Here is a 27,876-nt window from a genome sequence, read left to right as displayed (position 1 = left end):
GTACCATGGTCTTCCACTGTTTTAGGGTAGAGTTCTTTTGCTTGAGGGTACACTCTGGCACATTATTCTATCTTAAATCTCTTCCTTTTGTTTTTTTTTAACTTATAGTTTATATATGAATGATCTATTTTAATGTTACTGTTATTCAAATATTTAATTTTAATTGTTTAGTACTATTTTAGTTTATCTATTCCCAAATTTCCTTGCCTCACTGGGCTATTTTTCCCCGTTGGAGTCCTAGGGCTTATATGTTCATGCTTTTCCAACTAGGGTTGCAGTTTAGCTTGTAGTAATAATAATAATAATAATAATAATAATAATAATAATAATAATAATAATAATATTGTAGATTGGGAATGAAAAAAAAAATAATGTAAAAATGGGAAATGACTTTTCAGAACGAATTTGAAATAGGCTACTTTAGTATATCAAATTTAACCTAGAAACAACATTACATAAGCAATAAATTTCAAAAATCTAAAATTACTTGTTATAAACACAGCTCGGATTTAAAACAACACAGTATTATCACAAAAGTCCAAAAGAAAAAAAAACACTAGAAGAAGTGCGGTTACAAAGGCACTACCTCCAACATATCTTGCGGTGGTGTAAACTGTCAAGTAAGAATACACTTGCATATTTCAGCAAAGGGCCAAAGACTAAGCTGAAGAATAATATTTCCACATATTTCAACGATTTACGGACTGCTTTATAATTTGGTAAGTAGTTATGATAAATTTTCCAACAGTTTAATAAGTTAAAAAAAAAACTACTGTACCGTACACACTAAGTCAATGACCAACCCTAACTAAACCATCAAGACCTATCTCATTTATAATTTGTAAGGTATGCATTGTATGTAGGAGGTAAATAATGACAATAAACTTTCTTTACATTACAATTTTTTGCACCTACACATCCAGTTGTGTGCCTACAATCATAGTACTGTATTGTGGAGTGAACGACTAGGAACCTGAACTGAATCTAGGCAATGGCAATATATAACTTAACCTGACATGAATCCAGGATATGGCAATATATAACTTAACCTGACCTGAATCTAGGATATGGCAATATATAACTTAACCTGACCTGAATCCAGGATATGGCAATATATAACTTAACCTGACCTGAATCTAGGATATGTCAATATATAACTTAACCTGACCTGAATCCAGGATATGGCAATATATAACTTAACCTGACCTGAATCTAGGATATGGCAATATATAACTTAACCTGACCTGAATCCAGGATATGGCAATATATAACTTAACCTGACCTAAATCCAGGATATGGCAATATATAACTTAACCTGACCTGAATCTAGGATATGGCTATATATAACTTAACCTGAACTGAATCTAGGATATGGCAATAAATAACTTAACCTGACCTGAATCTAGGATATGGCAATATATAACTTAATCTGAACTGAATCTAGGATATGGAAATATATAACTTAACCTGAACTGAATCTAGGATATGGCAATATATAACTTAACCTGGCCTGAATCTAGGATATGGCAATATATAACTTAACCTGGCCTGAATCTAGGATATGGCAATATATAACTTAACCTGACCTGAATCTAGGATATGGCAATATATAACTTAATCTGAACCGAATCTAGGATATGGCAATAAATAACTTAACCTGACCTGAATCTAGGATATGGCAATATATAACTTAATCTGAACTGAATCTAGGATATGGAAATATATAACTTAACCTGAACTGAATCTAGGATATGGCAATAAATAACTTAACCTGACCTGAATCTAGGATATGGCTATATATAACTTAACCTGAACTGAATCTAGGATATGGCAATATATAACTTAACCTGACCTGAATCTAGGATATGGCAATATATAACTTAATCTGAACTGAATCTAGGATATGGAAATATATAACTTAACCTGAACTGAATCTAGGATATGGCAATATATAACTTAACCTGGCCTGAATCTAGGATATGGCAATATATAACTTAACCTGGCCTGAATCTAGGATATGGCAATATATAACTTAACCTGACCTGAATCTAGGATATGGCAATATATAACTTAATCTGAACCGAATCTAGGATATGGAAATATATAACTTAACCTGAACTGAATCTAGGATATGGCAATATATGACTTAACCCCCCCCCTCCCCCTGTTAGGTAAGTCAGTAAGGACATGCCTTTTAGTTTAGGTTAGGTGATGTCCATTTTTGATGAACGCGTGAGGAACTGGCCGCTGATATTTAAAGGCTCCAAAGAATCTTTTGCTTCCATAATCTTCTGTTAATTATGGAACCCCACACTATTAATACAGTTTTTGTGATACTGATGTTGGCAATGTGTCAAGAGTGATAGGGAAATTAAGGGAATACATACTAGCTTAAGGTACCTATCACTTAACCTGACCTAACTAATTCGCTGTCCTTACTTACCAGGGGAGGATAGGCAGTTTATTTTTTTATGCGAGAAATAAGAGTAGTAGGACCACAGTGGGAAATCGGGGTTTTTGGAAGAGGGAAAAAGTCATAAGTTAATACAGGGATTTAATCTAACCTAACCATAACCATTCACGCATACCCATTAAATCTAACCTTTACTGCCGGGTGCTCATTACTGTACTAAAATTACCAGGGGGCAAGTCTAACCTACAATGTCACAGCACTTCAAGAACCTTCCATAAATTACTTATCTACTGTACTTAGGATAAGCTTATTACCTTTACTTTACTTAGCCTATTTAGTTACAGGTGGTAATTTCCTTAATATGAAAATTACTTCTAAACAATTTTTTACATTTTGTATTAAGAAGTAAAAATATTCACTTAACATTTCCCATTGAATTTACTTATAGTGTATAAAAATTTGACAGAACTAAAGCCATTGCTTAAAGAAGGTTGCCACAAGAAAAAAAACTACTATCGTTTCCAGAGGCCGTGTAATAGTGTTTTTTTTAAATAACTCCTAAAATAACTCATGGATTTCCATGATATCAAAGCAGGGAGCGCTTCATACAATGGCCTAATTTTGGGAAATACTGTGCATTGCCAATTACGTTTCATTAACTTTTTTACTTGAGAAAATGAGGCTAAAGCCAGTCTTAGCCACCCACACATTCGCAAAAGTGATGATGTCCCTCAGTGACGTTGTTATAACGTTTCTTCCCCTGTACCTCCCATCCCCCGAATTGTTAAACGCCTGTTTAACTCCATAGATAATTGTCACATGACCTACCCCAAGCAATACGAAATTCTTTGTGAGTAAAAGTTCAGCATACCTGGTAATGTGATTCGTGACTTTAGACTTTACCTAAACACAAGACCAACGTTTTATATCTTACCCACTCACTTACATTGAAGATCAAGAATGAGACTTATGACAGGAGACGAAAGAAGCCATGCTAACCCCACACTTCGCACTTCAAGCGAGTGTTGGTAAAGCAATAGAAATATAGTTTTCTTTCGGTTAAGCCGTAGGACTCATTCTTCCATACAACACAGGTTACTCGATACATCAATTGCCAGGAAGAAAATGACAGAGAGCATTGTTTGATATAATTTATCACATCAATTTCACCAGAGAGAGTAGCTTGAATTCCTTAGAAGGTAGACTTCTAAAAGATGTTTCATAAAAGGACATTGACATCAGCCATTTGATAAATTTTGAAATCATATATATATATATATATATATATATATATATATATATATATATATATATATATATATATATATATATATATATATATATATATATATATATATACATATATATATATATATATATATATATATATATATATATATATATATATATATATATATATATATATATATATATATATATATATATATATATATATATATATAATACATATATATATATATATATATATATATATATATATATATATAATACATATATATATATATATATATATATATATATATATATATATATATACAGTGGTACCTCTACATACGAATTTAATTCGTTCCACAACCAACTTCGGATGTAGAAAATGTTCGGATGTAGAAACGAATTTTCCCATAAGAATACATAATTCATTTAATTCGTTCCTCAGCCTAAAAACCCATAATCAATCCTTAATAAATGGCTACACATAATTACACATAACAATAACATAACTGCATAATATGAAAGAAGCATGTAAAAAAGATAATTATAAAGAAATAATAAATAAAAAATGTGTTTTATTGCCACTTTACCTTAGAGACAGGCCAAGCAGGTGTAGGATTTGCTACGCCAAGAGGAGACGGACGATCGGCGAGAAGGTAGACATGGTGTTAACATGTTCTTTAAATAAATACTCTCTCTCTCTCTCTCTCTCTCTCTCTCTCTCTCTCTCTCTCTCTCTCTCTCTCTCTCTCTCTCTCTCTCTCTCTCAGAAAAAAATTAATATACGTCTCTAACACTAACAGTGAAGAAGCTCTCAGAAAAAATTAATAGACGTCTCTAACACTAACAGTGAAGAAGAACAAGAGAGAGAGAGAGAGAGAGAGAGAGAGAGAGAGAGAGAGAGAGAGAGAGAGAGAGAGAGATTAAACAAAAATGAGAGATTAAACAAAAATGTGTTGTGTACATACGATTTTTAACAGCGTTAACGAGTTGAAAGACAGTTAAATGTAACTAAAAAAACAATATCAGCGAATCTGAATTCCTTTTCTGGGCTCGAACCTGTGCCGCCCAGTGAATAAGCTCCATTTAGCACTTATTCTTAGGTAATTTACTGCTAAATATACCAGAGAAAAAATGTAAAGGAGTGCTAGGTTAACTAGCTCGCTCACCTATTGGTGTCGGTATAAAATTGGGCGTATAATCCAGAGGTCCCGCACTATTTAGATTCATCCACGACAGAAACCCCAATAGAGGAGAGCCGTTCAACCTCACTCGGTACTACTAACACTGCATCCGCTCAGAACCCAACTCCTTTTAGCACGTCTTGTGTTGTAACCCGCTTTTTTGTTGTGCTCTCGTTTTTCCACTTATTTTCATTGGATTATGGCTTCTTCGTCGGTTTCCCTGGAGACACCGTCTAAGTTAAGTACCAAGCTTGGTTTTGCTGTGTTTTGAGCAACCTAGATCGTTTAATATTTGAATTATAGGAGATTATTCTCTTCGTTCATATCGATCTTGCTTGATTCCACTTACAGTTGGTACTCCTGTTTTGAGAGCTTTTAGTTTCACTCGCGGTGTTACTATATGTATTATTTTTATTATTTTTATTTTTAAATTTTATTTGTTATTGTGGATATTCATTATTTAGCGTTTAGAACCCTCGTGGTTCACTTTTTGGGCCGATATCATTTACGTATCGTTATGGCTGCCGACCTTCGTTGCTAGGCGGCAATGTTATTTTTTAAGCCATCAGGTGTGTCTTTTGTGATTTAATTATTATGTTGCATGCCTTGCCCAAAAAATTTTTATGTGTTTATTTTATATTATCAACGCTATCACTATTATAATGAATATTGTGCTATTACTCCGTTTGATCTGTCTGGTTGGGGATCGTCAGTTTGTAGCCCTGCTGCTCCGTATCACGTGATCCTCCCCCATGCTCCCCCTCTCGCTAGGTGGGCGGCTAGGCTTCTCTCCCCCCCTCCCCTAGGGGACCGTTGCCTTCCCTCCTTTTAGAGGGGGTAGTTCAGTGTTTATGGACTTTGTCCTCCGGGTGTCCCGGCGGGTTCGTCTCTGTCTAGTCTGGTTGGCCACCGGTCAACAGAGTTGGATCCCGGTGCACCCTATTTTATATTCACTTATCACACTGGTTTATGTTATATGAAACCCTCTGGGTTCGGTTGGCGGTTCTTATCTACAGTTCCGTCCCCCTATTAATTTATAACAGTTCCTATGATTATATATAATGATTATATGACAGATCACTATCCCGGAGTTCCTATACGAATTGGTTTTGGATACTTTTATTTCCCGGCCCGGGGCTTAGCCTCGCCCCGGGAAATCAGACACCATGTGTCTTAATTTCTTGTTGTTGCATCCTTTTTTATGCTCCCGGCTCGACCGGAATGGATGGCTATACTTTAGTCTTAAGCTAGACTTATGTTTAGGCCCGGGTCCTCCGGACCCGCCCCTACTTAAGAATATTACAGTTAAGCTCTAATCTTGTGTTAGGCTTATGTTAGGCCCGGGTCCGCCCCTACTTAAGAGAATTACAGTTTCTCATATACTATTCTTTTTATAGATGGTGCATTGTCAGACGACGGCCTGTGCAGCTGTTCTACATCAGCCCTGCGGCCATACCGTCTGTCGGTCTCACGTCCTCTGCGGAGTGCAGCTGGAGGATGTCGTGGTATGGCACCCGGATAACTGTGTGGTCTGTTTTGACCTCGTTACCACCCTTGGATCTGACTCGGTGAGTCCCGTTGGCTATGTTGCCTTCTTATTTATCTTACCTTTTTTGGCATACATACACTATTTAGTAAGATATCTATGGTCTTGAAGGACCACTGGGAGTCTTCCCTTTTTAATTCCCACTATTATTTCAGGCATCCCCGGAGCAAAAGTCTGCAGCTCGGGCCACACTGAAAGTGTGGGTTGGTGGTTTTGCCCGGAACGTGAAGTCCAAGCGGCCGTACGTCCTCTCCGAGGACTACTGTTCCTTGATTTACCCCAACGCCAAGTCTTCAGCCGCTGTGGCTAGGCATGTTGCAGCTCCCATCATTGCCCACATTGATGCCACCATAGCGGGGTTCATTGATCCAGAGCAGGATCCGTCGGACGCCCCCGGAGATCTAGAAGACAATGTTGCCTCCATGAACCTTGACGTGGAATCCATGTTATTGGATGATCCAGATACAGGTAGGGTGGTTATTAACTAAAACAAATATTGATACAAACACACTCGTGTGCGTATGCGCAAACACACACACACGCACGAGGAGACACGATCGGCGAGGAGGTAGAGATGGTGACTGCGATAACATACCGTAACTTACACTACGGAAATTTTAATCTAACTTAGCTGATTTATTTTTTTTTTATTTTTTTATATTTCATATTTTTTACATTTTTTTTCTTTTGATTTTTTATTTTCATCACTTTCAGTGACGAGTTACGGTATGTTATCGCAGTCACCATCTCTACCTCCTCCCCGACCGTCTCGTTTACTGCGTAGCGATTCTTGCACCTGTGTGTGTGTTTGTGCATACGCACACGAGTGTGTTTGTATCAATATTTGTTTTAGTTAATAAAGGAATTCAGATTAGCTGTTATTATTTTTTTAGTTACATTTAATTGTTTTTCAACTCGTTGACGCTGTTAAAAATCATATGTACTCTAAACACATTTTTGTTTAATCTCTCTCTCTCTCTCTCTCTCTCTCTCTCTCTCTCTCTCTCTCTCTCGGAAAAAAAAATGATAGACGTATCTAACACTATAACAGCGAAGAAGAACGAGAGAGAGAGAGAGAGAGAGAGAGAGAGAGAGAGAGAGAGAGAGAGAGATATTTTATTTAAAGAACATGTTAATGCTATGTTTAGAGAGAAACAGAAAAAGAGAGAAGTCTTATTTAAAAGAGCTTGTTAATGCTATCATGGTTTTCTTTGCTTCATTTTTTTCTTTCTTTCTGTTCATCACGCTGGCCCTTCTCACAAATGATCGTTGCCAACAATCTCTTTGTCCTTTATCCCTATCAACAAAAGGCGTTCTATCTCTTCCAGGGTATTGCTAAGATGTCTTGTAATAATGGTGATTCCCTTCGATGGTTATTTGCTTTAATGGCTGCCTTCAGCTTGATGATCCTCAAGATCATAGGCCTATTCCGGCCATATTGTTTAGCCATACAGTATCACTCACATGCACACTGCTCTCATGTTTTTCTATAATTTCTTGCTTCAATTCTAATGAAAGAATTGCCTTCTTCCTGTACTGAAACTTAGCTTCTTAGGGACCATGATTATAGGTACAGTGAACCCTCGCTACTTCGCGGTTCGACAATCGCGGATTCACCACTTCGCGGGGTTTTCCCATAACCCATATATATATACATATCGCGGATTTTCCGGAAAATTCGAAAATACCGCGAAATCTGAAGATAACCAAATACGATATTTTGTTACCTGTAATTCCATTAATACTGTAATTAGTAATATCTGCTCTTACTGATTGTTCATTGCATTACATATGATATATAATTCAGCACAGAAAGAAATAAAACACGAAAAGAGAATGTGATCATACGATAATTCAGTACGTAGTAAAATTAAATCGAACATGAAACGCAAATCAGATGCAGTCATACCATATTAGAATGGTGTGTACTGTAATGGATGTGCTTCTTTTCCATGAATCTTTTGTATGTATACGTACGTAGTACAGTACTGCATCCAATAATATTCTTTGTTGCAAAAATCACATTTCGAATACTGTAAGCGTACGAGAGAGAGAGAGAGAGAGAGAGAGAGAGAGAGAGAGGCGTAAAATAGCGTACGTAAATTTTTATTATTATTGTTATTATTATTATTATTGTTGTTGTTGTTAATAAAATTATTATTGTTATTATTATTAATCATTATTATTATTATTATTACTGTACAGTATTATTATCATTATTTATTATTATTACGGTATTGTACTTAATCTACGTACGTTCAGTATGCGCGGGGGCATCTTCTATGAGTAACCAACGCGCCATAGTACTAAGACGGGTTGTGATTGGTTCAAGCGCTGATAGATGACGAATCAAAACTCAAGTTTTGTTATCTAGCCTGTGATTGGTGTTTTGCCCGCATCTTCTACCCGCAGCATCAAAGTTCTCGCGGGGCTGCATCGTTCACTTTCTCTTTCCGCGTATTGCTGAGTAGACGTTCTTAACTTTGTGAAGTTTAATCTGTGCTGTGTGCGACTGTTTTAAGTTGAACTTTTTGTTGAACTTTCTGTTACAATGCCTCCCAAGCGTTCTGCTTCTAGTAAGGCTGGTAGTGAGCCTAAACGCCACCGAAGGATGATGACGATAGCTGAGAAGGTTACGCTTCTCGACATGTTAAAAGATGGTAGAAGTTACGCGGCCGCCGGCCGCCATTTTGGCATCAACGAATCCACCGTTCGCTACATCAAGAAGGACGAGGCGAACATTAGAAAGACTGCTGCAATCACCTTTAGCAGATCAGCGAAGCGAGTCGTTACAACGCGTAATAAAACGATCGTACGCATGGAAGGTGCTTTAGCTGTGTGGATTGCCGACTGCCGGAAGAAGAACATAGCGTTGGATACGAACACCATCCAAACAAAGGCTTTGAGCTTATATGAGAATTTTGCTGCAAAGGAACCTAAAGAGGACGACGGCAACCATGCTGAAGATGATGATGATGCAGATGATCCTCAACCAGGGACATCCACTGATTCCCAGCCTCAGAAACGTTTTTCCGCAAGCAAAGGATGGTTCGCGAAGTTTCAGAAACGCTTCGCCCTGAAAAGCGTTTCCCTGCATGGGGAGTCTGCTTCCGCTGACACTGCCGCTGCTGAAACTTACGTGAACCAGACTTTCAAGAACATTATCGCTGAAGGTGGATACAAGCCGGAACAAGTCTTTAATATGGATGAAACCGGCTTGTTTTGGAAGAGAATGCCGTCGCGAACTTTCCTGTTCAAAGAGGAAGCCAAAGCCTCTGGCTTTAAGGCATTCAAGGATCGCGTTACCCTCGTGATGTGTGGCAATGCTGCTGGATTTTTGTTAAAGCCGGGGCTTATTTATAAGTCGAAAAATCCTCGCGCTTTGAAAAATAAAAATAAGAATCTCCTTCCCGTGTACTGGATGCATAATCAAAAAGCATGGATTACGAAGATGCTGACCTCCAACTGGTTCCACCAGTGTTTCATCCCGCAAGTCCATGAATATCTCTTAGAGAAGGGCTTGCCATTCAAGATCCTTCTCCTTATGGATAACGCTGGTGGACACGCAACTGACCTGTCGCGTGAGGGCGTTCAGGTGAGTTCCTGCCACCCAACACCACGTTATTAATTCAACCAATGGACCAGGGGGTTATCAGGGCGTTCAAGGCCCTCTACACGAAGAATACCTTGGCGGACCTCGTTGCGTGTGTGGATGCTGCCCAAGATGACGAGGATGAAGACTTCAACTTGAAGGCGTACTGGCGGCAGTACACCATAGCCACGTGCCTGCAGAATATTCAAAAGGCACTTCAAGAGATGAAACCTGCAACCGTAAATGCGAGCTGGAAGAAGCTGTGGCCCGATATTGTTTACGACGACAAGGGATTTACTCCGTCGGAAATCCAACACTCTGCAATACGGAAATCTGTGCAGTTGGCTGCCATAATTGGGGGTGACGGGTTTGGCGACATGACGACTGAAGACGTCGACGAGTTGTTGGACTGCCATTCCCAGCCCCTAACTGACGCAGACCTCGAAGACCTGACGAAATCGGCAAGTGAGGAAGAGAGTGAGGGTACCCAGGAAGAGACCCAAGAAAATGTCGAAGAAACGGGCTTAACATTAGAACGGCTTGCCAAGTTCTGCAACCATATGAAGGAGGCGAAAGAAATGTTACAAGAGTGGGACGAGGATATGGTTCGCTCGATGCAATTCTGCAACAAGGTTGATGACATCACGACTCCCTACAGGATGCTCTTGGATCGAAAAAAGAAGCAGCGGCAACAACTTCCGATCACAATGTTTTTTCAGCCTCGCAAAAAAGAGCCAGTTCCTCCTGCTAGTACGCCTTCGGAAGAAATTGAAGAAGTTGAAGAGGTGTCCCAGGAAAAGACACCTCCGTCTGAAGAGACGTAAAATACTATCATTGACTGCACAGTAGAACACATCATCAGCTTCATCATCATCATTTCTACTGTGCAGCAAATTCATCGCCATCGTCATTCAAGTTTTTCTTGAACTTCTTTCGTGGTGAGTACAGTAACAATCTTTATTTTTTACTTTAACCTGTTTTATAGTTTAGTAATGTACGTACTGTATGCATTAAGTTAAAGGGAAGGTTTTAAAAGTCTACATGTTGTAACCTATCATATTTTTTTTGTTTAAAATTTACATTTACGTACGTAAAACAATCTCTCTCTCTCTCTCTCTCTCTCTCTCTCTCTCTCTCTCTCTCTCTCTCTCTCTCTCTCTCTCTCTCTCTCTCTCTCTCAAATTGTTTTCCTGCTTTGCTACGTACAAGTACTGTATAATTTATATTTGTAAGGTAACATATTTTGTAAATGCTTTTACTGTAAATACTGTATGTACTGTATCATTATTTATCACTATCATCATGCGCGTTAAATGCCTTGTTTGTTCTGAGCGTGGTTGTTTACTGAGCGTACACGCCGTCGTTTCAGGCGGCGTCATAAAGAAAAAGATTTCATTTGGAAGTCCTAAGAAAAATACGTAAACTAAAACATTGGTAATAAAAAAATCAACATACAGTACTGTATAATCAATATAATCGATGCAAAAACTAACCTATACGTACATATATGTGTACACTAAATGAGTTTGTTTCTTCATTATGATCAGAGATGAACGTAAACAAAACATTGGTTGCCATTTTTTATCGTGCTTTTTAGGTGTTTAGGAAACACATGATATAAAATCGCCTTTAATATTTGTGCCTGTTTTAGTTTAGGGTGCTGTAGTACATGCATTAAGTGTTCTGTACATTAAAGGGTGGTTTGTTAACAGTACTACGTACAAGGGAAGGTTTTAAAAGTCCGAATATACATGTTAAATAAATAGGTAAATATGCTGTCACTACTTCGCGGATTTTCACCTATCGCGCCCGCGTCTGGAACCTATCTACCGCGATAAACGAGGGTTCACTGTAAAATCAAAAAGGAAATGTGAGATAAGGAAGAAAATAAGCACTGTTAATAACAGACCAAACAGAGGACAACCACACGATACACACAAGAATAGAGAACTGAGCACTCGACGCTCAATGGCGTAATGTTTACTTCGTGTGTCGAAATAAAATTCGGGTGTAGAGTCAAAAATTTGCTCGAATTTTACTTCGTATGTTGGAAAATTTGGATGTAGATACGTTCGTGTGTAGAGGTTCCACTGTATATATATATATATATATATATATATATATATATATATATATATATATATATATATATATATATATATATATATATACTGTATATATATACTACCGCCAGAGAGTTATGGGGTCCTTTGACTGGCCAGACAGTACTACGTTGGATCCTTCTCTTTGGTTACGGTTCTTTCTCTTTGCCTACACATACGCCGAATAGTCTGGCCTATTCTTAACAGATTCTCCTCTGTCCTCACACACCTGACAACACTGAGGTTACTAAACAATTCTTCTTCGCTCAAGGGGTTAACTACTGCACTGTATTTGTTCTGTGGCTACTTTCCTCTTAGTAAGGGTAGAAGAGACTCTTTAGCTATGGTAAGCAGCTCTTCTAGGAGAAGGACACTCCAAAATCAAACCATTGTTCTCTAGTCTTGGGTAGTGCCATAGCCTCTGTACCATGGTCTTCCACTGTCTTGGGTTAGAGTTCTCTTGCTTGAGGGTACAATCAGGCACACTATTCTATTTAATTTCTCTTCCTCTTGTTTTGTTAAAGTTTTCATAGTTTATATAGGAAATATTTATTTTTCAATATTAAACTTACCCGATGATCATATAGCTGTCAGCTCTGCTGCCCGACAGAAAAAACCTACGGGCGGAATACGCCAGCGATCGCTATACAGGTGGGGGTGTACATCAACAGCGCCATCTGTCGAGTAGGTACTCAAGTACTCTATGTCAACACAGAACCAATTTTCTCTCTGTCGTGCCACCGGCAAGACCTACTGAATACGCTCTTGTTTTCTGGATTGAATTTCACGTTATTAGCTATCGCTGTGCAGAAGTTATCTTCAATACTTCCTTGCATTCTTTTTTGGATTTGGATTATTTGTTGACGACTTGGATTGATTTTGAATTCCCCCCTTTGACTAATTCAAGATGTCTGACCCTTCTCAAGTCCCCAAGTACAGGAAATGTAGCGCTAGGGACTGTTCAAGGCGTCTTCCGAAGGCCTCTATCGATCCACACACCGTTTGTTCCAATTGTAGGGGTAAAGCCTGTCAATTGGAAGATCGATGTGAGGAATGCGCTGGGCTTTCGGAATTCGGGTTTCAAGAATTCCTGAAATATGCACGTAGGCTAGAGAAGGATAGGCTCAGGAGGAGTTCGTCTCGCTCTATTGATTTTTCCTCTCCCCATGCCCCTCAACCTATTCCTTCCCCTGTAGTGGTTGCACCCGACCCCCCTGCTAGCTCTCATCAACCTTCAATGGCGGATATGATGCGTGCCATTCAGGCTCTAGGTGAGAGAGTCGAGTCATTGGCTAATGACCGCAATCAACTCATGGCTGATGTCAGAGTTGAAAGGTAAAAGTGCAGTGGGAAGTGAAGTGAGTGTCAGTGCAGTGAAAAGTGTCAGTGTTACGCATGAGGGTGCGTCTGTTCGTGCCTGTCGTCCTCCCAGTCCGGGACCTCTTGCAAGCTCCCAAGCCCAGGGGAGAAGCAATGTCGTACGACCAAAGGGTTCGACAGGCTTTAATCAGCGTACAGACGTACCCTCCGTGGTTTCGGACGTATCTTTCCGAGATCGTCCCACCCACAAGAAGGCGAGTGAGCCCATTTATTCCTCGTCTGCGGAAGAGGTTTCTAGACAGAAACGATGGACCAAGGTCTCACGGCCTCTTAAACGTAAGGTCCCTTCCGAGCTAGTCCAACGGCCCAGGTGTAGCCACTGGGTCAGTTCGGACTCGCTGCAGTCATCCGACGACTGCACACCTCCCAAGAGAGGCAAGGTGGTACCGCAACAGGCAGTAACTCCGTCTGTTGCCGCACCCGCTGTTTTAGACCCTCAGTCACAACGGACAGTAGCTCCGTCTGTTGCCGCTTTTGTAGACCCTAAGTGGTCTTTACTGCAGTCTATGCAGAGTCAGTTAGCTGCGGTTATGCAGGAGTTTCGTGCGGAGAAGGTTGACACTGCACCCGTTAGCCTACAACCTGCCACGGTTGTGCGCCCAGCTCACGCTGAGGCTGCCTGCTCCCACACTCCGTCTGCGGAGAAGGTTGACGATGCACCCGTTTGCCTACAACCTGCCACGGTTGTGCGCCCAGCAGACGCTGCGGCTGCCTGCTCCCACACTCCGGCTGTGAGAGCTCCTCCACCCATGCGCAGTCGACCCTGCCAGACGCATGCTGACTCCCAAGGACGCACGGAGCACTCCGTTGCCGTGCGTGAGCTACCACAACAACAGGAGGGTGGAGTTAGGCTGCCGTGTTTTGACGCGGTGCGTCAGCCTCCGCAACCCACGGTGGTCTCCGCTATCCTTCCACAGTCGGGTGTAGACTCTTTGCGCACCCACTCAGCTTTGGTTGTTGCCAGTTCTCAGACTGACCAACAGTGGCATGATGTTGGGTCCAGTGCAGCCACGCATGCACCCGTGCTGCCGGACTCAGCTGTCCAGCCCACTCCGTTGCCTCTTCCTCCTCAACATTCAGACGATGGTATCTCTGATGATGACGAAGCTGCACATCTTGACGACCAACACTCCGACATCGAAGAACCCAAGACCACGCCTCCCTCCTTAGACTTTAGGAAAGTGCTTGCGCTCTTTAAGGATTTGTATCCAGACCAGTTTGTGTCTGCAGCACCACGCTCACCTCCCTCTGAGTTCGCTTTAGGCATGCAGTCAGCAGCTCCTGCCTTTACGAAGCTCGTACTCGCTCGCTCGTCCAAGAGAGCTTTAAGGGTACTGGGAGAGTGGTTGCAGTCTAAGAAGCAGTTGGGAAAGACATCCTTCATGTTTCCCCCGGTCAAGCTTGCTTCCAGATCTAGCGTCTGGTATGCCACGGGAGAAGTTCTCGGCTTGGGAGTTCCTGCCTCTGCCCAGGGCGACTTCTCAAGTCTAGTAGACTCTCCCCGCAGGCTGGCTATGAGGCGCTCCAAGATTTGCTGGACCCCTTCGGACATGGACCATCTTATGAAGGGAGTTTTCCGCGCTTTCGAGGTCTTTAACTTCCTGGACTGGTGTTTGGGAGCATTGAGCAGGAAGACCTCCCCTTCGGATAAGGAAACTTCCATGCTCATCATGTCCTGCATGGACAAAGCCATTCGGGATGGTTCTAGTGAGCTTGCGGCTTCTTTCGTGTCTGGGGGTACTCAAGAAACGAGATCACCTTTGCTCCTTATCAGCTGGAGTCACCCCATGTCAAAAGTCGGAGCTGATGTTCGCTCCACTCTCTAAGTGTCTCTTCCCTGAAGAGTTGATCAAGGAGATTGCTGCCTCCTTGATCCAGAAAGACACCCATGACTTGGTGGCGTCTTCCGCACGCAAAGTCACCCCTTTGCCCTCCGTACCTAGACCTAGGATGGACACGCCAGCTTCAAGGTTCATCCCGCCCTTTCGTGGCAGAGCCTCCAGCAGAGGAGGTGCTCGTGCCGGAAGTCAACGTGGGAGCAAGAAGGGTTCCAAGTCCTCTAGAGGCAGAGTCTGATTGCCATCCTCTTCAGACAGCAGTGGGAGCCAGGCTCAAGAACTACTGGCAGGCCTGGGAGAACAGGGGCGCAGACGCCCAGTCTGTGAAGTTACTCAGAGAGGGGTACAAGATTCCATTCTTACGCAAGCCCCCTCTAGCAACAACTCCCATCAACCTCTCTCCCAGGTACAGAGAGGAGGAAAAGAGGCTAGCTTTACAGCAAGAGGTGTCTCTCTTACTACAAAAGGGAGCGGTAGTCATAGTCCGGGACCATCAATCCCCGGGCTTCTACAACCGCCTCTTCTTAGTGCCGAAGAAGACAGGAGGGTGGAGACCGGTGCTAGACGTCAGTTCTCTGAATGTCTTTGTCACAAAGCAGACGTTCACCATGGAGACGACAAAGTCGGTTCCAGCATCGGTCAGGAAGGAAGACTGGATGGTCTCGTTAGACCTAAAGGACGCGTACTTTCACGTCCCCATCCACCCAGATTCCCAACCTTTTCTAAGGTTCGTTTTCGGGAAGGTCGTCTACCAGTTCCAAGCCCTGTGCTTTGGCCTAAGCACGGCACCTCTAGTTTTTACCAAACTGATGAGGAATATTGCCAAATTCCTGCATTTAGCAAACATCAGAGCCTCCCTCTATTTGGACGACTGGCTTTTAAGAGCTGCGTCAAGTCGTCGCTGTCTGGAGAATCTACAGTGGACTCTAAATCTGACCAAGGAATTGGGTCTCCTGGTCAATATAGAAAAGTCCCAACTCGTCCCATCCCAAACTATAGTTTACCTAGGAATGGAGATTCAGAGTCAAGCTTTTCGGGCTTTTCCGTCGGCCCCCAGAATCAATCAAGCCCAAGAATGCATCCAGTCCATGCTGAAGAAGGACCGGTGTTCTGTCAGACAGTGGATGAGTCTGATAGGGACGCTTTCATCACTGGACCAGTTCATCGCGTTAGGGAGACTTCACCTTCGCCCCCTTCAATTTCACTTAACTGCTCACTGGAGAAAGGACAAGACGCTAGAAGCGGTCTCAGCTGTTTCCGAGAAGATGAAGTCGTCACTGACTTGGTGGAAGAACAACATTCTCCTCAGGGAGGGTCTGCCACTGGCTGTTCAGACCCCCGACCACCTTCTCTTCTCGGACGCATCGGACACGGGCTGGGGTGCGAAGTTGGACGGTCGGGAATGCTCGGGCACGTGGAATGCGGTTCAAAGCGAGTTACACATCAACTGCAAGGAGCTACTGGCAGTTCATCTGGCCTTGAGAAGCTTCAAGTCCCTCCTTCTAGGCAAGGTGGTGGAGGTGAACTCCGACAACACCACAGCACTGGCGTACATCTCCAAGCAAGGAGGGACTCATTCGATGAAGTTGTACGAGATCGCAAGGGACCTCCTCACCTGGTCAAGAGATCGAAACATATCCCTTGTAACGAGGTTCATTCAAGGCGACATGAATGTCATGGCAGACCGCCTCAGCCGGAAGGGTCAAATCATCCCAACAGAGTGGACCCTTCACAAGAATGTATGCAACAAACTATGGGCATTGTGGGGCCAACCCACCATAGATCTGTTCGCAACCTCGATGACCAAGAGGCTCCCAAATTATTGTTCACCGATTCAGGACCCAGCAGCAGTTCACATAGATGCCTTTCTTCTGGATTGGTCCCATCTAGACCTTTATGCGTTCCCCCCGTTCAAGATTGTCAACAGAGTACTGCAGAAGTTCGCCTCTCACGAAGGGACACGGTTGACGTTGGTTGCTCCCCTCTGGCCCGCGAGAGAATGGTTCACCGAGGTACTGCAATGGCTAGTAGACGTTCCCAGAACACTTCCCCTAAGAGTGGACCTTCTGCGTCAGCCGCATGTAAAGAAGGTACACCCAAGCCTCCACGCTCTTCGTCTGACTACCTTCAGACTATCGAAAGACTCTCGAGAGCTAGAGGCTTTTCGAAGGAGGCAGCCAGAGCGATTGCTAGAGCTAGGAGGACATCCACTCTCAAAGTCTACCAGTCGAAGTGGGAAGTCTTCCGAAGTTGGTGCAAGTCCAATTCAGTATCCTCAACCAGTACCTCTGTAACTCAGATAGCTGACTTCCTGTTATACCTAAGGAAGGAAAGATCCCTTTCAGCCCCCACGATCAAGGGTTACAGAAGCATGTTGGCAGCAGTCTTCCGTCACAGAGGCTTAGATCTGTCTAACAACAAAGATCTACAGGACCTCCTTAAGTCTTTTGAGACCACGAAGGAGCGTCGGTTGGCCACACCAGGTTGGAACTTAGACGTGGTACTAAGATTCCTCATGTCAGCAAGGTTCGAGCCACTTCAATCAGCCTCTTTTAAAGATCTCACTTTGAAAACTCTTTTCCTCGTCTGCTTAGCAACAGCTAAAAGAGTCAGTGAGATACACGCCTTCAGCAGGAACATTGGATTTACATCTGAAACGGCTACATGTTCCTTACAGCTTGGTTTTTTAGCCAAAAACGAACTTCCTTCTCGTCCTTGGCCCAAATCGTTCGAAATTCCAAGCCTTGCTAGTTTGGTTGGAAATGAACAAGAAAGAGTACTATGCCCAGTAAGAGCTCTTAAGTACTATTTGAAACGGACTAAGCCATTACGTGGACAATCTGAAGCTTTATGGTGTGCCATTAAGAAACCTTCTTTACCAATGTCGAAGAATGCAGTTTCTTATTATATCAGGCTTTTAATTCGAGAAGCTCATTCCCATCTGAATGAGGAGGACCATGCTTTGCTGAAGGTAAGGACACATGAAGTTAGAGCTGTCGCAACTTCAGTGGCCTTCAAACAAAACAGATCTCTGCAGAGTGTAATGGATGCAACCTATTGGAGAAGCAAGTCAGTGTTCGCATCATTTTACCTTAAAGATGTCCAGTCTCTTTACGAGAACTGCTACACCCTGGGACCATTCGTAGCAGCGAGTGCAGTAGTGGGTGAGGGCTCAGCCACTACATTCCCATAATCCCATAACCTTTTTTAATCTTTCTCTTGAAATGCTTTTTATTGTTGTTTTTTGGGTTGTCCGGAAGGCTAAGAAGCCTTTCGCATCCTGGTTGATTTGGCGGGTGGTCAAATTCTTTCTTGAGAAGCGCCTAGATTAGAGGTTGTGATGAGGTCCTTTAGTATGGGTTGCAGCCCTTCATACTTCAGCTCCTAGGAGTCGCTCAGCATCCTGTGAGGATCGCGAGGCTCAGTAAGGAAGACGTACTTAAAAAAGGCAGAGTAATTGTTCAAGTCGACTTCCTTACCAGGTACTTATTAATTTTATGTTTGTTATTTTGAATAACTGCTAAAATGAAATACGGAATACTTAGCTCTTAAGGTTAACATATATGCTGGTCTCTACCCACCCCCCTGGGTGTGAATCAGCTATATGATCATCGGGTAAGTTTAATATTGAAAAATTTTATTTTCATTAGTAAAATAAATTTTTGAATATACTTACCCGATGATCATAAATTAAAGGACCCACCCTTCCTCCCCAATAGAGACCCAGTGGACCGAGGAGAAAATTGGTTCTGTGTTGACATAGAGTACTTGAGTACCTACTCGACAGATGGCGCTGTTGATGTACACCCCCACCTGTATAGCGATCGCTGGCGTATTCCGCCCGTAGGTTTTTTCTGTCGGGCAGCAGAGCTGACAGCTATATGATCATCGGGTAAGTATATTCAAAAATTTATTTTACTAATGAAAATAACATTTTAATGTTACTCTTCTTAAAATATTTTATTTTTCCTTCTTTCCTTTCCTTACTGGGCTATTTTCCCTGTTGGGGCCCCTGGGCTTATAGCATTTTGCTTTTCCAGCTAGGGTTGTAGCTTAGCAAATAATAATAATAATAATAATATATATATATATATATATATATATATATATATATATATATATATATATAAAATACATATATATATATAATACATATATATATATAATACATATATATATATATATATAATACATATATATATAATACATATATATATATAATACATATATATATATAATACATATATATATATAATACATATATATATATATATATATATATATATATATATATATATATATATATATATATACACATATATATATAATACATATATTTATAATACATATATATATATATATATATATATATATATATATATATATATATATATATATGTGTGTGTGTGTGTGTGTGTGTGTGTTCATACATCCATGCATAAGATTTATTATATTTCAACCTATAGTTTTATATATTTATTTACATTATAAGCACCAGTACCTATTTTTGTTACTTAAAAGGTATGTGACAAATATCATTGCGACTTTGTCACTGGAATTATACCAGACTTCAATTAATGAACCAATCAACCTTACTTTGAGAAATCCATTGACATTGTCTACATGCCAAGCTGATATACTCGTATCAAAGTATTCATTAGCTTTGCTTTTCCAAAATGATTTTATCACCAATTGCTGGAAACCATAGATTTATGAGGGATAAAAAAAAAAAATAAAAAAAAACAAGAAATGGACACATACATTTTACTCATCATCACTCTCAAGAAAAAAAATTGTTTTCTATTTCTACTAATGTTTTTATTTTATTTTTTAGTCGCAAATCTAAAATTTGTAGGAGTCCGAGTAGAATATCTCTTAGTGCGATTCCACACTCCTGTTTTAAACCTCTTCTATTATGTTTGATAATTTGTGTTAACCATCTAATCATTATCTGCCACCATAAAACATTTTTTTCAATATTAAACTTACCCGATGATCATATAGCTGTCAGCTCTGCTGCCCGACAGAAAAACCTACGGGCGGAATACGCCAGCGATCGCTATACAGGTGGGGGTGTACATCAACAGCGCCATCTGTCAAGTAGGTACGCAAGTACTCGATGTCAACACAGAACCAATTTTCTCTCTGTCCTGCCACTGGCAAGACCTACTAAATACGCTGTTACTAACTGGATTTGTTTTCACAACTATTTGGTGAAGTACACTATTCCAGTTTTGAGCTTTCGCTATGCAGGGGTTTTATCTTCATTTCAAAACTTGAACTCGTTTTGGATAGATTTAATTATGGTGACAAAGAGAGTATGGACTCTCTTTCACTTTTAAATGGCCGACCCTTCCCTTAGACGGAAGTGTGTTTAGGTTTTTAGTAATTTTGCTTAACACGTTATAGATCTATATATTTTATATCTCTCCGATTAACTTTCCTTTTATTATAAACATATAAAAATAAATTTTTATGTTTTGTTTATATGCGACCTTTCCTGATAGTAGGCGGTCCTAACTTGGAACCGAAGTTAATCAACGTTGAGCCCGTTATATCGTATTTAACCTTTAAAGAATTTAAAACTTTTTAAATTTAATGTTTTATGAAAGAATTTCTTTGATAGTCTCGTACTGTTTTCAAAGATGAACTAACGTTTAGTTTTTTAGTCTACGCAGTTGTTGACGTTCAGGATGTTCAACATGCGCTCTATCGTTACAATAGAGAGAGAGTGTATCACGGTTTCACTTTGCAGTAAGAGTAAACCGATTCTGGCGTTTCGTTCATTCTTTCTTAGCTTAAATGGTTTAAATTCTAATTAAAGGAACTTTTTATTTGGAAAACCTTTCAGTTTTTTCCTTTAGCAAATAACATGTTTTGACGATATATAATTGGGCTCTTCTCTCAGGTGCGAAATCTAGAGAGAAAGAGAGAGATAGAGACGAAGGGAGAGAGAGGAGAAAAAACGTTTCGTTCAAGCGGGTAACGTTGTTCTCGTTTTACTCTCCTCCCTAGTCGCTGTAGGGGAAGAAGGTAAAACGTTTCTAGGGTTTTATTCTTGTTCCCAGGCTATGTGCGGTGAGAGATTGTAAACGTAGTCTATTTGAACTAGTGTTTAGTCTCTTTCCCAGCCACTGAATTCTTTATCTTTATATATGTTTTCTGTTGCATTATAAGACTGTTTTCGCAATTACTACCTTTTAATGAAGGGTAGGATTGCGTGTTTCAGGTAGAAATCAGTAAAAGTTTCGATTTCAGTGAAATAAGTGCAAAACAGAAAATCAAAGTGATGGGGTGATATGCGCAAAGTGTTACAGTGTTGCGTCCGAGGGTTCGTCTGTTCGTGCCTGTCGTTCACCTAGTCCGGGACCTCTTGCAAGCTCCCAAGCCCAGGGGAGAAGTAATGTCGAACGACTTATGGGTTCGTCAGGCCTTGATCAACGAACAGACGTTTTTCCCTCCGTGGTTTCGGGCGTATCTACCCAAGATCGCCCCACCCACACAAAGACGAGAGAGCCCATTTACTTCTCGTCTGCGGAAGAGGTTTCTCGTAAGAAACCTTGGACCAAGGTCTCGCAGCTTATTAAGTGCAAGTCGGTCCCTTCCGCGCAAGTCCAACGGCCCAGGTGTAGCCACTGGGTCAGTTCGGACTCGCTGCAGTCTTCCGATGACTGCACACCTCCTAAGAGAGGTAAAGCGGTACCGCAACAGGCAGTAACACCGTCTGTTGCCGCACCTGCTGCTGTAGACCCTAAGTGGTCTTTGCTACAGTCTATGCAGACACAGTTAGCATCTTTTTTGCAGGAGTATCGTGCGGAGAAGGTTGACGCTGCACCCGTTAGCCTACAACCTACCACGGTTGTGCGCCCAGCAGACGCTGTGGCTGCCTGCTCCCACACTCCAGCTGTGAGAGCTCCTCCACCCATGCGCAGTCGACCCTGCCAGACGCATGCTGACGTTCACAGACGCACGGAACCCTCCGTTGACGTGCGTGTGCTACCACAACAACAGGAGGGTGGAGTTAAGCTGCCGTGTTTTGACACGGTGCGTCAGCCTCCGCAACCCACTGTGGTTACCGCCACTCGCCCGCAGCAGACTAGTCAGTCAGGAGTTGAGGCTTCCCCACACAGCTTTGGTTGTTGCCAGCTCACAGACTGTCAAGCAGTTACATGACGTTGCCTTCTGGTCTGCTACTAATGCACCAGTGCTGTATGTCCTCACGCACCTGTTGTGGTTGACAGTTCAGTTTTTTGACAGTTCACAGACTGTCAAGCAGTTACATAACGTTGCCTTCTGGTCTGCTGCTAATGCACCAGTGCTGTATGTCCTCACGCACCTGTTGTGGTTGACAGTTCAGTTTTTGACAGTTCACAGACTGTCAAGCAGTTACATAACGTTGCCTTCTGGTCTGCTGCTAATGCACCAGTGAGACCCTCACTGAGATAACCTAGCTTTTCTCGGACAAGGTTCCTGTAGATGAGAAAGTGCTGTTCTCCCTCCTACTGATATTCCTTTGAGGACTCTGTCATTTGGAGAGGAGCCTTAAGCTGCTTAGCCTCCTATGGACTTTTATTAAATCATGATGATTTTTTTTAAGGATCTTCGTCCGGATCATGTAACTGCTGCTCCTCGTTCGCCTCACGTCAGAACTTACACTAGGCCTAGCTACTTCGAAGCCGTTGTTGTTAAGCTAGTGCTCTCTCGCTCTCCTAGAGAGCGTTACGTCGGCTAGGCGACTGGTTTTTGCACCAGGAGGAGTTTTAGGGATACAGCCTTTTGATTTCCCTTCTTTTTATCTGGCTTATAGAGCGAGAGTCTGATAGGACACGAGAGAAGTTCTTAGCTTGGGAGTTCATGCCTCTGCCCAGGTAGACTTCTCAATTCTGGTAGACTCGGCCAGGCGCATAGCCAGGAGACGCTCCAGTTGTTTACAGGTCAACTTCTCAACTTTTGTCGAGCCTTTGAAGTTTTGCTGTACTATTATGTCACACATAACAAGGCTTCCAGGGATGGTAAATGGTTCCGCTTCAGTCGCTAACCCCGTCTGTTGCCACACCTGCTCCCGTAGACCCTAAATGGGCTTTGCTGCAAGACATGCAGTCCAAGCTTGTGTCCTTGATAGAGGACTTAATACGGAGAAGAACCTTCTGGCCAACAACCTTCCTACCGGTTGGTTGTGCGCCCTGTTGACGCTGAGGTATCCTACTCGCGTCCGCCAGTTGAGGTGGTTCCTCCACCGATGCGACCCAGTGTGGGTTGCCAGTCGCACGTTGACGTTAAGCGACGCTCGGAGGTGGTTGTTGACGTTCAGTGTGTCACTAGGAAGACGTTCAACAACCAGCAGAGGTGACTTGTTGTGACGCAGTGCGTCAACCTCAGCAACCCGGTAGGGTGTTGACTGCACAACCCAGACAGTCTAGACAGTTTCGGGTTGACGCTGTACTTCCTCGCGTCCCCATGGTTGTTGACAGTTCACAGACTGTGCAGCAGTACCATGATATTGCGTCCGGCTCCGTCACGCATCCACCAGTGCGACCGGATTCAGCGAGTCAGACGTTGCCCACTCCGTTGCCGTTTCCTCATCAGTTTCGGATGAGGAACCCTCTGATGAGGACGTTGCTGAATAAGACGATCAACCCCCAGCCCTGCTATCCATCCAGAAGATGCTGAAGAAGGAACGCTGCCCTGTCAGGCTGTGGATGAGTCTGGTAAGGACACTGTCATCCGTGGTTCAATTTGTGTCACTAGGAAGACTACACCTCCGTCCTCTTCTATACCATCTAGCTTTTCACTGGAAAAAGGACAAGACGCTAGAAGCGGTCTCGATCCCGGTTTCCGGAAAGATAAATTCTGGTCTGACTTGGTGAAAGGACTATATCAACCTTAGAAAGGGTCTTCCCCTGACTGTTCAGACTCCCAACCACGTTCTCTTCTCGGACGCAACGGACGTAGGCTGGGGTGCGACATTAGACGGTAGGGAATGCTCGGGATTATGGAACTCGAGTCAAAGGACAATGCATTTCAACTGCAAGAAGCTACTGGCAGTACGTCTGACCTGGAAAAGCTTCAGGTCTCTCCTTCAAGGCAAAGTGGTGGAGGTGAACTCGGACAACACACGGCTTTGACGTACATCTCCTAGCAAGGAGGGACCTACTCTCTGACATGGTACGAGATCGCAAGGGACCTCCTCACCTGGTCAAAAGGTCTAGACTTTTCACTAGTAACGAGGTTCATCCAAGGCAACTTGAATGTCATAGCAGATTGTCTCAGTCGGAAGGGACAAATAATTCCAACAGAATGGACCCTCCTCAAGGATGTATGCAAGAGACTTTGGGCCACCTGGGGCCAGCCAACCATAGATCTCTTCGCAACCTCGATGACCAAGAGGCTCCCAATAGTTTGCTCACCTATCCCGGACCCAGCAGTTGTTCATATAGATACTAGATTGGTCACATCTAGATCTATATGCATTCCCTCCGTTCAAGATTGTCAACAAGGTACTGCAGAAGTTCGCCTCTCACGAAGGGACAAGGTTGACGCTAGTTGCTTCCCTCTGGCCCGCGAGAGAATGACTCACCGAGGTACTTCGATGGCTAGTAGACGTTCCCAGAACACTTCCCCTAAGGGTGGACCTTCTACGTCAGCCACGCGTAAAGAAGGTACACCAAGGCCTCCACGCTCTTCGTCTGACTGCCTTCAGACTATCGAAAGACTCTCGAGAGCTAGAGGCTTTTCGAAGGAGGCAACCAGAGCGTTTGCTAGAGCAAGGAGAACATCCACCCTTAGAATCTACCAATCGAAGTGGGAAATCTTCCGAAACTGGTGCAAGTCAGTATCCGTATCCTCGACCAGTACCTCTGTAACTCAAATAGCTGACTTTCTCTTATATCTGAGGAAAGAACGATCTCTTTCAGCTCCCACTATCAAGGGTTACAGAAGCATGTTGGCATCAGTCTTCCGTCACAGAGGCTTAGATCTTTCCAACAATAAAGATCTACAGGACCTCCTTAAGTCTTTTGAGACCACGAAGGAGCGTCGTTTGGTTACACCTGGTTGGAATTTAGACGTGGTACTAAGATTCCTTATGTCAGACAGGTTCGAACCGCTTCAATCAGCCTCCCTGAAAGATCTCACCTTTAAGACTCTTTTCCTGATATGCTTAACCACAGCTAAAAGAGTCAGTGAGATTCATGCCTTCAGCAAGAACATCGGATTCTCATCCGAAACGGCTACATGTTCTACAACTTGGTTTTCTAGCCAAACACGAGCTGCCTTCTCGGCCTTGACCAATATCGTTCGATATTCCAAACTTATCGTATGGTTGGAAATGAACTAGAAAGAGTATTATGTCCTGTAAGAGCTCTTAAGTTCTATTTAAAAACCTTTACGAGGCCCGTCTGAAGCTTTATGGTGTTCAGTTAAGAATCCATCTTTGCCTATGTCAGAGAATGCTTTATCCTATTTTATCAGACTGTTAATACGAGAAGCTCATTCCCATCTGAATGAGGAAGACCAAGCTTTGCTGAAGGTAAGGACACACGAAGTTAGAGCTGTCGCAACTTCCGTGGCCTTTAAACAAAATAGATCTCTGCAAAGTATATTCGACGCAACCTATTGGAAAAGCAAATCAGTGTTCGCGTCTTTTATCTTAAGAATGTCCAGTCTCTTTACGAGAACTGCTACACTCTGGGACCATTCGTAGCAACGAGTGCAGTAGTGGTGAGGGCTCGACCACTACAATTCCCTAATTCCATAACCTTTCTTAATCTTTCTCTTGAAATGTTTTATTATTGTTTTTGGGTTGTCCGGAAGGCTAAGAAGCCTTTCGCATCCTACTTGATTTGGCGGGTGGTCAAAGTCATTTCTTGAGAAGCGCCTAGATTAGAGGTTTTGATGAGGACCTTTAGTATGGGTTGCAACCCTTCATACTTCAGCTCCTAGGAGTCGCTCAGCATCCTATGAGGATCGCGAGGCTCAGTAAGGAAGACGTACTTAAAAAGGCAGAGTAATTGTTCAAGTCGACTTCCTTACCAGGTACTTATTTATTTTATGTTTGTTATTTTGAATAACTGCTAAAATGAAATACGGAATACTTAGCTCATAATAATGTCAACATGTAATGCTGGTCTCTACCCACCCCCCTGGGTGTGAATCAGCTATATGATCATCGGGTAAGTTTAATATTGAAAAATGTTATTTTCATTAGTAAAATAAATTTTTGAATATACTTACCCGATGATCATAAATTAAAGGACCCACCCGTCCTCCCCAATAGAGACCCAGTGGACCGAGGAGAAAATTGGTTCTGTACTTGACATCGAGTACTTGAGTACCTACTTGACAGATGGCGCTGTTGATGTACACCCCCACCTGTATAGCGATCGCTGGCGTATTCCGCCCGTAGGTTTTTCTGTCGGGCAGCAGAGCTGACAGCTATATGATCATCGGGTAAGTATATTCAAAAATTTATTTTACTAATGAAAATAACATTATTGCTCTTCCAGCTCATTTTATATGTGCAGTACACAGTCTTTCCTAACAGGGATTTACTCGGTAGCCTAATAACAATGGGAATGAAGGAAAAAAGGCAAGAAGGAAGGGGGGGGAGTACTAGGATACCCATAGGTGTAAACACCGAAGGGGGGTTGGGGGAACCTCTGCGTCACAGTTACGTGATTAAGTAACACTTCTTCGAAACGCTCTGAAGGAAGGGAAGAAGTTCCTCTTATTTCTAAGAGTAAAAGGGTTAATTAAGCACATTTGTCAATTCATTGTACCACCAAAAATTAGGCCAATGTTTCAAACATTCATTGCTGTAGTTTCATGGAAATTCATAAGCCGGTTTGTTAGATATTTGGGAAAAACACTATTACACGGCCTCTGGAAACGATAGTAGTTGTGTATAGCTTCAAATAATTAAATCTAGCTTAAAAAAATCACACTAAAGATGTCATTCATAATAACTAAAGTTGGCTTTCTAGAATTACACCATAGTGTAGGTTATTCATTATTTTACAGTAATCTTACAATAGAGAAACCAATTGGGTTTCAGTTTCATCCCTTTTTCCACAATTCAGAAGGACTGTATGAAAAAACAAAATGCAGTCTGGCATTCTTATCCATAATGCATTGATTTAAAAAATCAGGTTTTGAGGCCCATCATATTTAGAAATATGTGTAACTAACAATATACTGTACAATGGGAAATGTTTTGGGATTCCCTAAATTCCCAAAGATTTTGGTTAATTTTTCTCATTATTCATATCAAGAAGCTATTGCAGTATATAAAAAACAAAATAGATATCATCCCTGGTTTAATCAGAGACCATTGTGAAAATCCATGGTTTTTATTTTTAGTTAGGAAAGCCTAAAATGAGTGAATTGCTCGTTAGAATAGTAAAATATGCCCCCTTCTCCCAAAAAATACAAAGGAAAGGTGGAAAAAAGATGTGAATTCAGTGTGTAGTCAGTAACAGTGAAAAGGATTAGCAATTAAATAACATTAAATTATGGCAGTGGTATGTGTTATAGTACTGCATCTTCAACTTATCTAATTAACGAAACAGGTCCTGCTTGGCTTGGGTGTCA

The 27,876-nt window shown here is 42.0% G+C and overlaps 1 protein-coding gene across 1 annotated transcript in view; it reads left to right on the top strand.

Moving 5' to 3' along the window:
- Positions 1-608: 608 nt before the first annotated feature.
- The window catches only part of LOC137657811 (protein C1orf43 homolog), a 127,964-nt gene continuing 100,696 nt past the window's right edge, over positions 609-27,876 (top strand). The window contains exon 1 of the mRNA XM_068392339.1: positions 609-719. The gene's annotated coding sequence lies outside the window, so the exon portion shown is untranslated. The remainder of the gene's footprint in view (positions 720-27,876) is intronic.

Source organism: Palaemon carinicauda, chromosome 18 (genome assembly GCF_036898095.1).
Source record: "Palaemon carinicauda isolate YSFRI2023 chromosome 18, ASM3689809v2, whole genome shotgun sequence".
Taxonomy (NCBI): Eukaryota; Metazoa; Arthropoda; class Malacostraca; order Decapoda; family Palaemonidae; genus Palaemon; species Palaemon carinicauda.
This window is presented reverse-complemented; position numbering and strand designations above follow the sequence as displayed.